Source organism: Echinops telfairi, unplaced genomic scaffold (genome assembly GCF_000313985.2).
Source record: "Echinops telfairi isolate 266 unplaced genomic scaffold, ASM31398v2 ScPeMD7_7400;HRSCAF=8409, whole genome shotgun sequence".
NCBI classification, from domain to species: Eukaryota; Metazoa; Chordata; class Mammalia; order Afrosoricida; family Tenrecidae; genus Echinops; species Echinops telfairi.
In genome coordinates this window covers 3,323,293-3,339,678 of record NW_022111300.1, presented here as the reverse complement: position 1 = coordinate 3,339,678, position 16,386 = coordinate 3,323,293, and the positions used below count along the sequence as shown (strand labels likewise).

The 16,386-nt window shown below is 52.0% G+C and overlaps 1 protein-coding gene across 2 annotated transcripts in view; it reads left to right on the top strand.

The window, feature by feature from the left end:
- The window catches only part of EMILIN2 (elastin microfibril interfacer 2), a 57,699-nt gene that overhangs the window by 26,430 nt on the left and 14,883 nt on the right, over nucleotides 1–16,386 (top strand). The gene's annotated exons all lie outside the window — the stretch shown is intronic.

Sequence of the window (16,386 nt, the reverse complement as noted above, 5' to 3'; positions counted from 1 at the left end):
GTGAGTGTCCGGGCACATGCTCTGTGTGTGTTCTACTGCTTTTACAAGACTGTATATCCGTGAGTGTCCGGGCACATGCTCTGTGTGTTCTGCATGTCCGTGAGTGTCCGGGCACATGCTCTGTGTGTTCTACTGCTTTTACAAGACTGTATATCCGTGAGCATCCGGGTACATGCTCTGTGTGTGTTCTACCAAAGCACTGGTCAGCAGCTTTTGAGGAACACTGGTCCTCGATCGCCCACAGGCTGAAAACTACTGCTCTACCGCCTCCGCTTCGAGTTTCGGTCCAAGTTTTGGCATAACGAGTTGAGGCCCTGGGTAGTGTTGCCTCTTCTTCTACTAGGGAGCTTCCCCGTGCGCTTCTCCCTGTGCCTCACCTGGTGTGTGCTTGTGTTATTTGTCATCGGTGTCATCGCCATCTTTGGGCCACCTCCCATTCCCTGAGATGTAGGTGATGCAGACGATGGCGGGGCCATTGTTGTCCGAGTCTTTCCCAGAGACAGACTGAAGAGCAGTTACCCTCCACGTGCGTCTGACTTAAGCCAGACACGGATTTGTCTGAGAAGACCTGTGCTCCGTGGGGTTTTCAGTGGCTGGTTTTTCAGCAGCGAATCACCAGTTCTTTTTCTCCGGCACCTCTGGGTGGACTTGAACCCCTCACCTCTCTGGTGGCAGCTGAGTGTAGTAACCATTTGCATCACGCTGGCACTCCAAGGCACAGACAGGACCATGGATAAAGGCAGTGTAGGGTCAGTAGCCGTTTAAAGCTTCATAATGCTCATGTCCAAGAAACGTATACATTGTGCTCCAAATAATGCTTTCTGTGCATTTGATATTCAAGTATTTTCTGAATGAAGGAATGAGCAGCTCCTTTATACTTTTGAATCATATGTTCAATCATATTGATGGCTTTGTGACTTGAGGGTAAATACGTCAGCTGTGAAGGACAGAACTTTGGACCAGATTCTTACTTAGCCTCAAAAAGGAGATCGCCCTTTCCAGCTGCAAGCGGGGGGTAAGGGGAACAAGAAGGGGGATTTGATCTATTGAGCATTTTCTACGTGTCAGACCCCCTGGGTTATCGTGCTTGGCTGCTCACGGACTGCAAGATGGGACGTCAGTCCATCCACAGGCAGCCACATCGGGGACACCTGGTCTCTGGCCCCCCAGCAGCCTCGTAGGGAGGGCACAGTGTGCCCCGGGGGTGGGGGTGGGGCAGAGTGTCCATGGTCCCTGGCTGACAGAGGCCTGGAGCTGGGAGGGGCCCAGGCCGCTCTGGGCCTTTCACTCCAGCCTCCCTTTCTTGGTATCTGCCAGAGTTGAACGCAAACTTCTTTAAGCCACAAGGATGTGTCTCCAGCGGGCAGGTGCCCCAAAGGAAGCCACTTCTGACCTTCCCTCTCCTTGCTTTCTGGTCATCTGCCGCCTGTATCGCTTCTTCCACTTTATTCAGCGCCGATGACAGAAGTCCTTACAAGTTGAGCGGAGAAGCCACATGAGCCCATGGGTTTTTAAATGCAGGCCCTTACTGAGACATGAAACCCAAGGCCAGGTGTGTGAGAAACAGACGTCTCTTGGCCTGACTGGGGAGGTCTGGTCATGTGCCAGCCCTCGGGACGGGTGCTGAGGGCCCAGACAGTCCAGTGGGAAACGCTCTGGGTGTCCCTGGAGCCCAGGACCGATCTTGCCAAGCAGGAATTGCCCAGGCTGAGCAGGAACTGGCCTCTGACCTCCGCCACACTATTTATAATCCTCCCCTGCCCTTCCGGGGTCACCCCACTCCTCTATCTCTGGAATGTTGTGTACAGGTCACAAGACATGGCACGGTTATCTTTCATGGGGACAGTGCTGTTGTGCTTTCTAACAATGGACAGAACCAGCTATTTCCAGTTCGCAACTCCCAGGCAGGGGGAGACGCTGTGCGAACTCTCTTGCCTCTCTTCTGGTAGGAGGTGGAGGTGAACGTGTGAAAGAGAATGTGGCTTTCAAAGGATTATCCTTGGGGAATGAGCTCATTTCGAGTGTGGAATGCTTGGAACTCTGAGTGCTTTCCATCCTTGCCCAGCATCTGGGGATCGGAGTGTCAGCGATCCAGGCGTGAATCCTGAGTTAAGGTCACACATAGGTCAGTTAAACATCCACAGAATAGTTACTGAACATCTAGTCGAGGTGAGGCTCTGTGAAGCACGTTCCTTGGCCTCTGAGAGTTGCAATCACAGCTGTAAAGAGACACACAGGCCTGCCACGAGAGAGGGTAAGAGCATGTGAGCGTCCAGTGAGTGATCTCCTTCAGCACCGCCGGTGTGGGAGCCATCGCTCTGTGTGTGTCTGGGATTTGTGCCCCACTGCAGACACACAGCAACCCACGGGCTGGCCCTGCAAGGGGCTCTGTCTTCGTGCATGGGGCAAACGAAGTCCCCGGCCGGCTGAAGAGAGCAGGGAGGCTTCTCCGGATTGACCCAGCAGGGTGAGAGGCTGGAGGGCGGCTGGGGTGCAGGTTGTAAGGAGAAGCGATGAGGAAACTCTGGAAGGAGTTTGGGGTGGAGCTGAGAATGGAAGGTGGGTAGGATTTGGTAAAGCAGGAGGGGAGGGCATTTCTAGTGAGGAGCTGATATACTTGGAGAGGCTGCTTGTTGCTCTGCCACCACTTCCCCCCAGTTGGGCCGCCTTAAAGCAACCGAGAGTGACTACTTCTGATTGTCCTGTGGGTCAGGGTTCAGGTCGGGTGTGGTTGCCAGTTCTGCTTCTTCTGGCATTGGCCTGAGTCACCCTCTTGGCTACGGTCAGCCGGCCCCTGCCTGGGCTGGGCTGGGCGATCCAGCAAGACTTCCGTCACAGGTTTGGTGCCTCTCTCTCTCTCTCTCTCTCTCTGGCAGCCTTGGGGAACTCAGACCTACAGGGACAGTGGAAAAGAGTGGGCCTCCGAGTGGAAATCCAATCCATGTACGTGACGATGGTGCTGCTGCTAGGTGCCATCCAGTCCACTGGGACTCAGGCTCCCCCACTCTCACCCCCACCCCCATATGTACCCAGTCCAATGGCCCTGTAGGGTTTTCAAGGCTGTCACCTTTTGGAATCGGATTGCCAGGCCTATCTTCGGAGTCACTGCTGGCTGAGTTGAACTGCTGACTCTCTGGCTCGCAGTCGAGCACTAACTCGCTTGTACCACCTATGGGGTTGTCCCCGTTCTCTGTCACCAGCGCAGGTGAAGGAGCTCCGTTCCAATTCAGTTACACAGGTGGCATTCTTCCTTGGCCTCTGCCCACCAGACCCAGATCAGACCTCCAGTGAACAGAGAGGCCTGGTCTGCCCAAGGCTCAGATGCCAGCCAGAAGCTTGGGGGTCCCCATCATAGCCCCACTTCTGATCTGGCCACAAATCGGTGGCTTCCCTCTATCCCCCCCTCCCCAGGATGTAAATTTGGGGGTCTCTAAGACCCTTTGCAATTATTTTAACTAAAAACTCAGGGATTTCCATTATACTCTTAGGAAACCAGCTCAAGGTTCCCTACCCCGCTCACTTCTAACCTGCTGGCGCCCACAACTCCCCTGGGCGCCATGATTCACTGCAGTGACTCACAGAAAATGTTATCCGTAACATTACAGTGTTATTATAGCTAACAGGAAGAGAAGCAGAGGATTTCTGGTGCAGAGCGTTCATTTCACAAAAGGGATGTGCTGCTTTCTCATGGGCATCCACGCCTTCCCCCCGCCACTTCATTGGGACCTACTTAAGTAGCCAAGAGAGAAAGATGAGGCTTCCTACTCCTGTAAATAGTTAAAGGCCCACTCTTCCAGTCTCTGGTGCTCTGGGAGCATCAGGTATTGGTACAGACATAGCCAAGTCCAAGAACCGCTCCACACTCAAAGAATTGCGAAATAGGCACAGAAATGGCATCTAGAAATCCTGACCACAACTACAGTATATGAATCTCTTAAGGAGGTGGACTCCAAGTTCCTGATGCACTTTGTCAAGAAGCACACGAAGGGCCTGCAGAAAAAGCAACAACGCCAAGGCCAAGGAGGCTCATGCCGAGGTGATCAAGGCTCTCGTGAAGCCCAAAGAGCTCCAGGCTAAGATCCCAATGGGTGTCAACCGCAGGCTCAGCCGACTGGTCTACATTGCCCACCCTAAGCTTGGCCAGTGGGCTGGGCACATATTGCCGAGGGTCTGAGGCTCTGCCGGCCCAAGGCCAAGGCACAAAGCTAAGCTGATGCTCCAGCCAAGTCCTTGACTCCCACTCCAGCTCTCAAAGGGGCCCAGCCTCCCACAACATAGGCTTCTCTATCTGAGGACAAGAGCCACGGGCTGCATCGGCCAGGAGCTGATGTCCTCCTAGGCTATTAGGACGGGCAAAGACAATTGGACATCCCCTTACAGAAGGATCACAAGGAAGAGACGAGCCAGTCAGGGTGCAGTGTAGCACCGATGAAACAAACAACTTTCCTCTAGTTCTCTAATGCTACCCCCCCCCCATCATGACTCCAATTCTACCTTACAAATCCGGCTAGATTAGGGCATGTACACTGGTACAGATAAGAACTCTCTACACAGGAATCCAGGACAGATAAACCCCTTGGGACCAATAATGAGAGTAGAAATACCAGGAGGGTAAGGGGAAGGTGGGGTGAAAAAGGGGGGACTGATCACAATGATTGACATATAACCCCCTCCCTGGGGGATGGACGACAGAAAAGTGGGCGAATGGAGACCGTGGTCATGTAAGACATGAAAAAAAAGTTATAAATTAGGGAGGGTTCATGAGGGAGGGAAGGAAATGAGCTGATACCAAGGGCTCAAGTATAAAGAAAATGTTTGAAAATGCTATGGCAACATATGTACAAATGTGCTTGACACAATGGATGGATGTACGGATTGTGATAAGAACTATCAGAGCCCCCAATAAAATGATTTAAAAATAAAGATAAATATGATGGGGGGGTGGGGGTGGGGGAGAAGAGTTAAAGACTCAGAAACCCACAGGGGCAATTCTACCCTGCCTAATAGGGTGACTATGAGTCAACATCAACTGGATGACAGCGAATCTGGTGTTGTGGTTTGAGCTAATTGAATGAATCCTGTCCCCCTCCCATTCCCTGAGCTGAGATGTTCTGGTTCGGCCCAAATAGATCTTCAGGTGTGGTCTTGGGGCTGTATCAAAGACACTTCAATCACTGGGAACACTTCTAAGTTTTAGAGGTTCTCTCTCAGGAACCAAAGACAAAGATTACAATCTTTGGGGGAAGTTCATATACATCCCCGCCTCTGAAAGGCTAGGTCAAGAACCGACAGCCAGCACGTCTGCCGTGTGCCATTGGCCAGAGCCACTCACCTTGTGAAGGGGAGCGTGTCCTGCGTGCGCAGGTAGCGCAGCAATGCTGGTGTTAGTCACCTCTGACCACAGTCAGCAGGGGCGACATGGGCGGGACCCAGGGCCGAATTCCTGGACCAGCGACTCCAGCCCCGGTGTTTCTCCTTAGCTCATTACTCTGCACCGATCCTGTTCTTTTCTTCAAACGCCTCCCTCAGGACCCCAAGTTACCGGAGGCCGCCAGAACCCCGGGCTTCAGCAGTTGCTCGGCAGCACCAAGGTTCTCGCTCGCTCGTTAACATTTACCGAGCTGAAAATCACATAGCAGAAAATGAACCATGGAGAGCCGGGTTTAACACATTCACCGTGATGTGCAGCCCCCACCTTTGTCTGGTCCTCAGGCATCTCCATCATTCCCAAATAAAGCCCTGGGCCCGTCCAGTGGCATCTCTGGGTGGTACAAAGAGCTAGTGCGCTCGTTGCTAACTGGAAGAGGTTGGTCATTCCGAGGTGCTGTGAAAAAAGGGCTTGTGACCAGCTCAGCTCTCTCTGGTGCCATTTAAAAACCCAAAGACAGAGATTGGAAGACCATCAAAGAGGAAAGCTTTACTTTGCTCCATCCAGCCAGGAGCACAGTGGGACGGGAGTCTCGAAGGCAGGTTCCCGAAAAAAGGAGATGTGCTGTTTTATACAGATATACCAGAAAGTTCATTGAAGGGGTTTTGAATACGGAGTCAATTTCTGAGGCAGGGTCACCAATATGCATTGGGTCAGGGTTATGCTTGACCAAGAAATGGCTGGTGGGACCTTTTGCTTTTAAAGGTTGGTCTGGTGATGTCTTTCCAGCAACTTTGTTTGGTTTGCCTTCTTTTGGTCGGGAGCCAACTGTAGGTGTGACTGTCCTTTCTGCATGCGTTCTGAAGGCTCTGTGTGGTGGTAGCCAACACTTGTTTGTGGTGGTAGGATGCTTAACCTGGGAGGAAAGGGCTTAAAAGAAACAGGTAATCAGAAAGAAGTTCATTATGGACAATATATGAGATCGATGTGTTCATCTGTGTCTATGCCTATATCTATATCGTCTATATCCACCTCTACATCTATAGTAATAACCACAGACAGCCCATGACAACATCTTCTATATCCTCAACAAAGGCTCACTGGGCAAGCTGTGGCGTTCACAGTCTTAGGCACGGTCTGATGATGTACTTCTAAGTCACCAGCCATTGAAGGGCCCTAACCTCCGACTCTGTCAGAATTGACTCGGGCAGCCGGCAGCCCATTGAACGGCTTCGATGTCCCCTTCTCTTCAGCTCCTACCAACCAGCCAGCCACCCTCTCTTTCTCCAGATCTGTCCACTCTGGACAGTCCGTAAAAATGGAATCAGAAAGATCTGGCTCTGGGTGTTTTTTGATGATTTCATCAGCATGATATATATATATATTTTTTTTTTTTTTGATAAAAACTTGAGTGTTTTTTTTTTTTAAACATTTTATTAGGGGCTCATACAACTGTTATGGCAATCCGTACACACATCAATTGTGTAAAGCGCATTTGTACATCATTCTCAAAACATTTTCTCTCCACTTAAACCCCCAACATTAGGTCCTCATTTTTCCCCTCCCTCCCCGCTTCCCCCTCAGCATGATATTTTTAAGGTTCATCTACATCGTACCAGATATTTGGACTTCAGTTCTTTTTATGGCTGAGTACTATCTCAGTAGATGAATAGACCATGATTTGTGGATTCATTCGTATGTTGGTGGGCATTTGGGATGTTCCACGTTTCTTTTGTATTCTTCTCCCCAGTGCAGGCCTTCTTCCTTGGTTTTCAGGAGATTCTTGTAATAGATGCAACTATTCCTGGACAAAAGGTCCATAACTTCCACCTAGAGCTCAGTGGGCTGCCCGACTTCTGAAAGCTGAAGAACCACTGTATTATCTCATCACTGTCTTACCCTCCACAGAGCAAAGTGGGTCTGAGGCCTCCCTCCTGACCCCTGGACACCCCACCTATTCACTCATGATCTTGTTCATTCAACAGCTACTTACTGAGCCGTGTTCTAGGTGCTCACCGGTCTTACCCTCTAGTGGGGCAGGCGGACAATATACAACCAAGCAGCTGGAGATCTGATTTCACTTAGTGCCGAATGCCAAGAGCACAGAGGAGCCACAGCGAGACACGAGAGAATGAGAGGATGAGGGAGTGTCCAACTGCGATGGCAGTTGCGTGGAGACATAGATGAAGTCAGGGAGTGACCCGTGCAGAGACCTGGGAGCAATATTCCAGGTGGGAGAGACAGCATATTCAGAGACTCAGAGGCAAGAGTGAGTTTTCCATGACTGAAAAACTGCCCCATGGGTAAGGCATGAGGTGTGGGATCGCTAGCTTCAAGGTTAGCAGTTCAAACCCACCAGCTGCTCTGTGACAAAAAGAAGAGGCTATCTACTCCCATCAAGAGTTACAGTCTCAGGAACTCTGTGTAGGGTCGTTATGAGTTGGAATCAATTTGGTGACAGCGACTTGTTTGTTTTGATGAGCAAAGAGGGGAATGATACGCAGGCAATGAGGTCAAAGAGGAAGTAGGAATCAGATCATGTAGGATTTTATAGGCTATGATAAAGGATTTCAATTTTAAGTATGATGAGAAACTGTCAGAAAAATTTGAACAGGGAAGTGATTGTTATTTCCCTGGTTTATAATCCCATCTCCTGCATGCTAGCTGTGTGGCTTTCGGCAAGTTATTTATCGACTACAAACTCGACTTCACTCATCTATCGAAAATAGTACGTGCCTCACAGTTGCTGTCAGGGCTGAATCTTCACATCATTCTGGATGCAATGAGAGATCAGATAGTGAATCATCTATAGCTATCTAAAGTGGGAAAATGGAGAGACGGGGTAGATGAATGAGGAGTTATTGCTTGATGGACCCAGGGTGTCTGGGGTGATGGGAACATTTTGGAAAGAGATGGGAGTGATGGTTGCTTGATGTGGTGAATGTAATTAATGTCACCGAGTTGTACACTTAAAAATGGCTACCATGGCAAATTGTGCTATATCTGTGTATACATGGATGTCTATAGATTGGTGTGGTTGGTTGCTAGCGAGTGGATTCCGACACGTGGCAGCCCCACATGTGCAGAATAGCAAGCCTCATCTGGTTTCCAAGGCTGTACATCTGCCTAGAAGCAGACTGCCGTCTTTCTTCTGGGTACTGACTGGTGGGTTCGAACCACTGACCTTTCATTTAGCAACTGAGGACTCAGCCATTGCACCACCAGGAAGTATCTTTTCTTTTTCTCTGTCTCTTTCTTCTTTCTAAGTTAAAAATGTAAGGCTCTGGTTGTTGTTGTTAGCTGCCATTGACTTGAACCCCACCCCTCACCCCGCCCCAGGTGCAGCGCTGCCCAGCCCTGTAGCACCACCCCTCCCTCCGAGTGGCTGCGGAGAGGTCCACTAGGAGCCACTGGGCTGTCACTGGCCAGTTTTCAGAAGTCAGTGGCCAGGCCTTTCTTCTTTGTCTGTCTTAGCCCGGAAGCTCCTGGGAAATCTATTCCACAGCAGAGCAACCCGCAAGCCCCCGGGGCAGATGGGGAGCGGCTGCCCCTGAGCTCCGGGGGCAGCACGAAAAGCCTAGAAGCCACCTTATTTCGAAGTTCAAAGGTGTCGGTGAGCAGGAGCGCCTCCTGTACGAGCAACTTCTGTTCTGAATGGAAAGCAGGCTTCTGTGTCCCTTAGTCTGTCCACTGTGGCCAGGTGGCTGACCCTCTGCTCCTGAATGCAGTCCATCCTGTTCTCACAGGATGGGAGGAACACAGGTCCCCCCTTTCCCTCCCTCCCCCATTACCAGGCCCCCTCTGCCTTTCCGTTGGCCAGGCATCTTTTCTTCAGCTGCTGAGTTCACCTGTTGGAGGGTGGGCCACGGAGGCTGCCCCTACCCCGCCGCCTCCCCCGCCCAATGGATGGCCAGTAGAGCCTCTCCCCACCTGGGACCCAAGCCCCTCCTGATTCAAGATACTCCATCAACTGCACCAAGGCCAAGGGTAGCCCAGCAGCCCCTTCTCCTGGGTTCACAGGCAGCAAAAGGGCCGTCTGCTGGCTGCCGAGCCTTGCCAGAGGCAAATGGTCGCTGGGTCCCCTCGTGGGCGGTGCTGGCGCTGAGCCGCCTGGTCCCTCGCCAGCCCTGGGAAGGGTGGTGAGCACAGGGCACTTTCCATGTGTCAGGGACGCTTTTCTGATGTCACCGGTCCAAGAACAGGCAAGCTGCATGTCTCCATGGAGGCAAGTGAGAGCAACACCCCGGACCCTCCTCGGCCCTGCACCCCTCGCTGCTCGCATCTCAGGGCCACTTGTCACCGCATTCTAATGATAGGAATAACAAACCTCATTTTTCAGAGGACTCTTCATTTAGTCGCTGGATGGATGCCGTACTCGGAGAATGGAGAGGCGCAGCTGACTCAAAAAGCGAAACAACCCCCAACAAACAGAAACGGTGTCATTCTTTATTGTAGCCCGGGCAGAAGAAGGTCCGTCCAATGCCAAGATTATTATGGCTTTGGCCCTCTACTTGAAATTGGCTGCATTTCGAGCCCGTTTAGGTCAACACAATGGAGTTCGATATTTATAGCCACAGAAAGGCAGACTCGGGCTCTTCGGGCTGAAAATCCTCATCCTCGCCCTCGGTGTCACCTGGTGTCTCTAGGGCCCTTCGCTGCGTGCTCGTGGCCATTGCTTTCCTGCAGCTGGCCTTCGTCTGGAGGTCTGGGGTCTGAGCCCCGAGCCTTTCTTTTTTTCAATCATTAACACTAGATGTTTTATTTTCATATGTTTCTTTTTCTTTTTTTAAACATTTTATTAGGGGCTCATACAACTGTTCTCGCAATCCATACACACATCAATTGTGTAAAGCGCATTTGTACATCATTCTCAAAACATTTTCTCTCCACTTAAACCCCCGACATTAGGTCCTCATTTTTCCCCTCCCTCCCCGCTCCCCCCTCCCTCATGAGCCCTTGATAGTTTATAAATTGGTATTTTGTCATATCTTGCCCTGTCCGATGTCTCCCTTCACCCATTTTTCGGTTGTCTGTCCCCCAGGGAGGGGGTCACATATAGTTCCTTGTAATAGGTTCCCTCTTTCCTACCCATTCTCCCTCCACCCTCCCTGTTTCCCCACTCACACCACTGGTCCTGTAGGGATCATCCATCCTGGATTCCCTGTATTTTCAGTTCCTATCTGTACCCGTGTACCTCCTCTGGTCTAGCCAGACTTGCAAGATCGAATTCGAGTCATGGTAGTGGGAGCGGGGAGGAAACCTTTAGGAACTAGAGGAAAGTTGTATTTCTCGTTGTTGTTACATCGCACCCTGACTGGGCCCCGACCCTTTCTAAAGCTGCCTGCAAAGAAGCACCTGGCGCTTCACAGCCTACAACCCCACCTCCCGCGTGCAAGGGATGAGGGCAGGCGCAGGCACTTATAATTAAAAATCAGAAGAAGCCCAGCTCTCGGCCGGGAACGGAAGCTGCTGTTCTGGTGGCTGGAAGGTAACGTGGACAGTGCCACGCCACGCCACTCGGAGGGACCAGAATAACAGGCGCTAGGGCGAGTGCTGCGCCCGACAAGAGGAGGGAGGGGGGCAGAGAGAGGACACACGCACCTCTTTGACGGCGCAGCAGCACTGCTTTCTGGAAGGCGACGATGGCCAGGCTTCTCTTCCTAGTCTGTCTTTGTCTGGAAGCTCTACCGACACCTGGCCAGCATGATAGCAACACCACCCCCCCTCCACGGGCAGGTGGCAATGTTCCTGCATGAAGGGCGCTGGCTGGAATCAAGTCCCAGATTCTCACCTCCCACCCTGCCGTGGTTACCATAGTAGCTCTTCATTTGCTGCATGTCCATAGACATTTTAGACTCAGCTTGTGAATTGTAACAACCAAACATACAGCCCAATCCCCAAGCCGTTCTGGTGCTCAGGCCACAAGAACTGCTCGCCCTGGGGCGCCAAACCAAAAGGAAAGCTCACTGACTCATAGCTGAGGGGCCGGTGGGCTTGAACCACTAAGCCTGTAGTTAGCAGCCCCACACCGTTTAACTCACTGTGCCATCAGGCTCAGGGCTCATGAAACCACTTTCTGGTTTCAGCGTATCGCCTCAGTGTAAGTCACACAGTGGAGCTGTTTTTAGATTTAGGCCAGTTCTCTAAAGTCTGCGCTTCAGAAGGGTCACCCAGTGTTCCCTCATTAGCCCTGTCCCATGAGGGTTTACTGTGGCCACGTCTGGATGCTGTTGGTTTGGCTGGGCTTTTGCCGAGCCATCAGCTGGCCCTGCTCGGAGCAGCCCACACGGCACCACGCTCCCCTTCCAAGCCCCAGCCAGAGCCAGAAACATTTCTACAACCATTTGCTTGGAGTAGAACCATTCCAATGGTCCAGCTGCTCCGCTCGCCCTTCCTAAGTTGCCAAGAGAACCATTCCCATTTCTTGTCAAGTGTCTTCTCAGCCCTGAGCATCCTTTCTCTCCCAGAGGCCACCAGCCCTCTCCCCCTGCTGGCATCTTGTCTCAGAAAGCCGTCTGTTACCCCTGCAGGGAAGGCGAGCCAGGGTTGCCTCAGGGAAGCCCCCATTTGACTCAGGCAGCCTGCCAGGTCGGCACCAGCACCCCCCTCTCTGCATTTCCCAGGGATCTCGGAGTTTCTCACTCCCGGGCGCCTGAGGACCGCCGTGCCTCCGTCAGCCTCGGCCTCGACTCACCAGTCGCTGGAGAGGTTCTCTTGGTAGGCTGCAATCTTGACCGATGTCTTTAAAATACTTTTCACAGTTTCAGCGTCTCATTTGCAGGCTCACCCTTTTGGATGCAGGGCGGGTTAGGTTTCACTTTGATGTGCGTCTTACAAACTGCCCTTGGCGTCTATACGCTGTTTCACAATTAGCCAAGCACCACCTTGTCTGACTGGCCAGCACGAGGCCACTGCAGGTATCAGCCCATTCCATGGTTGGTGATTTTAGGAGGTTTCCGCATCCCCCCACAGCCAGGGCTCAAACACAGGGCAATCACAGCAAAGCCCAGCATCTTTCTTCCCCCAGAGCCTCCAGTTCTGTGACAAGCCACCACCTAGTGGCCAGCTACATGCTGCGGTTCCTGCTGTTCGCCCCGTAGACCCCCACATGGCATAGAAGACAGGGCTGGCCCATCCTGCTCTGGCCCCGCCGTGGCTGGCAGCACAGCCCCTCCCTGCTTCCCGGGGTTTCCATTGGCTGAGTTTTGGAAGCAGACCGCTAGGTCTGTTTCAGCCTGGAGGTTCTGCTGGAACCTGCACAGCATTGCAGCAACACACATGCGCCTGCAGGAGTGGACCCTGGGATTTCCACGTGGAAGGTGAAGAAAATTCTAGCCATGCCCACCCCTGCCCCTAGGACCATGCTAACTGAGCCGCCCCACAACGCCAGCACCCAGGGATGCTTGGCGAAAGGAGGCTTTCTTGGCTGGCTGTGGTTGTTGCTCAGTGGCCCTGTCTGCACCAGAGCGCAGCCCTGCCCAGTCCTGCGCCGTCCTCATAATGGCCGTGCTTGCGCCCGTTGTTGCAGCCACGGTGTCAACTCAACCTCAGTGAGTGGCTCTTCCCCTTGGTGGCTGACCCTGGACATTAGCAAGCATGATGTCCTCTTCTAGGACTTCCAGAGTCCTGGAGATGAAGCCTCACCGTCCTTGCTTATAAGGAGTCACCTGCTGGACTTCTTCCGAGACAGGTTGGTTGGTTCTTCTTGTACTCCACGGTACTTCCCACGGTCTTTGCCAGCACCGTAGGCACCATGCAAATGCATTGAGTCTCCTTCAGTCTTCCTTACCCATTGAGTCCAACTATCACACACACGCATGCGTCTATGGAACATTCCATGGCAAAGGTGTAGGTGTACCACAGTCCTCAAAGGGCCCTCTTTGCTCTTTAATCCTTTAAAGAGGTCTTGCGCCCCGGAGGCATCGTGGACTGCACTTTGGTGTGAGCCCACCAACTGCTTCTTAGGAGAATGACGAGGCCATGGCCCCCTGTGTGAACCTGCCGACGTGGCAGCCCTGCTCGGCCCCGCAGGTCCCTGTGTGTCAGCGTGGGCTCGATGGCCTAGACACGTACAGTCAGCAGACATGCCCAGTGTGATGCATGCTCTGGTCTTTTGGCTACTGCTTCCACGAGCTTAGACTGTGCATTGGCGCAAAATGAGATTCTTGGCGATTTCAGTCTCCTCCCCGTTTATCTCTCGGTCTGGTTGTGAGGGTTTTGTTTTCTTTGCATTGAGTTGCATTCCTGAACGAGGGCTGCAGTCTTTGATTTTCATTAGCAAGTACTTTTAGCAGCAAGCAAAACTGTGTCATCTGCACAGCACAGGGTGTCAATGAGCCTCCCTCCCATCTGGAGGCCACGTACTTCTTCATCCAAGCCAGCTTCTTGGTTGCTTTGCTCAGAACGAACGAACTGTGGTGAAAAGATACCACCTCGACACAAATGCTCCCCTCTTCTTTCCTGTTTCCAAACCAGGCAGTATTCCCTTGTTCTGTTCGCGCGAATGCCTGTGAGTCTTTGTACAGATTTCCCACCAGCACAAGTAAGTGTTCCGAATCCCCATTCTTTGCAATGTTATCCATAGCTGGTCCACACAGTCGGATGCCTTAACATAGTCAATAAAGCACAAGGAAATGTCTTTTTGGTATTTTCTGCTTGCAGCCAGGATCCATCTGATGCCAGCAAAGCTATCCCTCGCAGCATGCATGCTTCAGAGTCCAGCCTGAATTTCTGGCAGGTACTCCCCGTCGATGTTCCTGCTGCCACCGCTTTTGAGTTATCTTTGGCAGAATTTTACTCACGTGTGATATTGATGAAGTGCTGAATACGTTCGACATTCTTCTGGGTCACCTGTTTTTGGAATGGGCACAAATGGAGCCTTTTGAGTTAGTTGTCCTGGTAGATGTCTTCCAATGCCTTGGCCTAGATTGATTAAGTGCTTCCGATGCTCCACCAGCTGGTTGAAACATCTCGATGGTAATTCTTCGGACTCCTAGTGCTTTGATTTTCACTACTGCTTTCAGTAGAGGACCATCAGTTCTTTATGATGTGCTCCCGTTTGAAACGATTAAATGCCCACCAACTCTCTCTAGTGTGGTAACTGTGTATTCTTTCCATCGTCTTTGGCTGCTTCAATGGTTCAATACTTTGTCCATAAAATCCTTCAGTATTGTCACCTGGAGCTTGAGTTTTTCTTCAGTCCTTTCAGCTTGAGCTGTGCGGAGTGCTCTTCCCTTTTGCCTCTCGACCTCCAGATCTGTGCACATTTGATTGAATACTTTGTGTGCTCAAGCTGCCCTTTGAAGTGTTCTGTTCGGCTCTTGTACTTCATTATTTCTTCCACCCACCTTAGCGACGACGCTACCTTTGAGAGCACATTGCAGGGTCTCTTCGGTCTTTCCTTGTGCGTCTAGAAAGAAAGGACCTCTGGCTTCTTCACCTGGTCCGCTTTAGATGCCCGCCAAGAACTCGCCAGGCTCTCTGCCACTGCTGTTCAGTGCGTGCCCTCTGTTCTCGAGACGTTCTCCGCATCAGCTGGCAGATACTCAAGGTGGTATTTTGGCTCTTGTGAGCTGGTTTTAACTTTCTTCAACGTCAGCCTGGGCTTACCTATGAGCGATTGATGATAGTGCCCCAGCAGGCCTCCAGTCTGGTGCTGACTATTGCTATGGTGCTGCTCCGTCACCTCGTCCAACAGATATTGTCGATTTGGTTCCCGTGTCTTCCATCCAGCGAGGCCCGCATTTATCATCACCATTATCCTGTTGAGCCAGCACAGTGGCTACAACAATGAGCTCAAACGTGACCATTACGAGGATGGCGCAGGACCGGACAGTGGTGCGTCCTCTTGTACACAGGGTCCCTGATGGCGCAGGACCGGACGGTGGTGGGTCCTCTTGTACACAGGGTCCCTGATGATGCAGGACCAGACAGTGGTGGATCCTCTTGTGCACAGGGTCCCTGGTGGTGCAGGACCAGACAGTGGTGGGTCCTCTTGTGCATAGGGTCACTGATGGCGCAGGACCGGACAGTGGCGGGTCCTCTTGTACACAGGGTCCCTGATGGCACAGGACCCAACAGTGGTGCGTCCTCTTGTACACAGGGTCCCTGGTGGTGCAGGACCGGACAGTGCTGGGTCCTCTTGTGCATAGGATCCCTGGTGGTGCAGGACTTGACAGTGCTGGGTCCTCTTGTGCATAGGATCCCTGGTGGTGCAGGACCGGACAGTGCTGGGTCCTCTTGTGCATAGGATCCCTGGTGGCGCAGGACTGGACAGTGCTGGGTCCTCTTGTGCATAGGATCCCTGGTGGTGGGTCCTCTTGTATGCAGTCACTGGGAGTTGGAATGGACTCAATGGGCCCCAACAACCACAACGTTGTTGAGCAAAGATATTTGCAGTGAAGAAGTCATCGGTCTTACACATTCTATCATGCGCTCTCTAGCGTCATTTCCCTCACCAAGGCCGCATTTGCCAACTACCCATTCTTCCTCTTTGATTCCAACTTTTACATGATCGTGGCTAGTAATAATCAAGATGTACTGATAATTATCGATGATTATCGATCATTCGATTTGTTTCACACTGAAGACGTTGTCAGCATTCTTCAATTTCTCCATCACTTGCTGTAGGAGTTGGCACATACATTTTGGTGTTTGAAATATCAGTGACATCGTTTTCAGCACCCCTGCAACATTCAGGTGTGACAACCACCATCGTACGACAAACGGACAGAGAGAATGGCTGACTGTGGGAGGAAGCCAGCGAAAGCAGGCCCTGTCCATGGAGTTAGGTGTCAGTCAGTGAACAGATGTGCAGGCTTCACACACAAGCCCCGGGAGTGATGGGCATTTCCTGAGGATGGTCTTTGTGTCGGTAACAAGAACTTTACTATGTATTGGGCTCTCAGGAAGGGACCAGCCCAAGCCGCGCAGGGACACTGCCCACATGGGCAGCCGGGACAGGACGGGGGGCTGTGGGCGGGTTCCCTGACCAAGAGCCAGCAGACACATTGCTGATC